The sequence below is a fragment of the Asparagus officinalis genome, chromosome 4 (assembly GCF_001876935.1).
Source record: "Asparagus officinalis chromosome 4, Aspof.V1, whole genome shotgun sequence".
NCBI lineage: Eukaryota > Viridiplantae > Streptophyta > Magnoliopsida > Asparagales > Asparagaceae > Asparagus > Asparagus officinalis.
Genome location: NC_033797.1, coordinates 10,009,512 through 10,010,912, shown reverse-complemented (window position 1 = coordinate 10,010,912; position 1,401 = coordinate 10,009,512).

Sequence of the window (1,401 nt, the reverse complement as noted above, 5' to 3'; positions counted from 1 at the left end):
GAAGGAAGAGTTGATCGCCCTTATTAGAGAGTATATCGATGTTTTCGCTTGGAATTACGAAGATATGCTGGGATTGGATCCAAATGTGGCAATGCATAGCCTTAATATTAAACCGGATGTTAAACCTGTCAAACAACAACAAAGACGGTTTCGTTCGTAAATTATGGAGGCAATAGAAGCTGAAGTCAAGAAATTAATTGATTCAGGCTTCGTTAGAAAGGAACAACATCCTGATTGGTGTAGGCGTCGAAAAATGCTTGCAGACATCCAAATACCACTCAAAACAATATGAGAGAACAATCTACATGTCATCAGGCAACACAAGGTGGCGCGGCAGCCCATGGCGTCGCGGCTAAGGCGCGACAGCACATAGTGCCGCGGCTAAGGCGCGACAGCACATAGTGCCGCGGCTAAGGCGCGGCAGCCTGTTGTGTCGCGGCTTAGGCGCTGCAACCTAGGGTGCCGCGGCTATATTAAAGGAGTACTGTGGTGGTTACAAGGCAGTTATATGATGATTTTTTGAGGCCTACGTGGCAGCATATCAGAAATAGAACGTGTGCTGACGTGGACAAGCAGTTAAACCACGAAAAAAGTGGTTAAAGGTCGTGGGAGAACGGTTTTAAGCACGATGGAACGTGCTGATAACCGTCTCTTTGGCCGCGGCAGCCTATACTGCCGTGCCAATAGCCGCGGCAGTGTAGACTGCAGCGGTCAAAGAGAAAGCATTTGGTCAGTTATCTCGCCCCCGTTTCAACTGTGGTGCACTGAGACCCCTATAAATACCTCCCTACACACGAAATAAAAGACAGAGAGCATTTTGGAGCAGAAGAGACTTGAATTTTTGTTGATTTTGAGGAAGAGAGAGAGAATTTTCACCCTTTGACAAGCATCATTCGGTGATTCCTAGAGATCTAAGCTCAGACTTGATCTTTGGAAGAACGGATATCTTACATCGATAAGATATTCGTTTTCAAATCTTTACTTCTATAAACGAAGGAGAGATCTCTAAGCACCCTCACGATCTTTGAATCGGTGGTCAACGAGCCAAAGCACTCACGGCATAGGCAAAGTCCCACAAAACAGGAGTTGATAAACAATTTCTGTGTTATTTTCTCGAGAGTTGTATTTTCATTTATTTTCATTGTAATTTCTTGTAAACAAATTAAAGTTTAATGGAATCTACAATGGAGTCAACTTTCGCTGAAAACAATTGGTTGGCAAATATTGTCCCGGTTCTCAAAAAGAATAAAAAAAATCAGAATCTGCATTGACTTCAGAGATCTGAATACCGCTTGTCATAAAGACGATTTTCCTCTACCGATTACAGACGTCACCATTGACAATACATGCGGATTCGAGAGAATGTCATTTATGGACGGATTTTTGAGATACAACCAAATT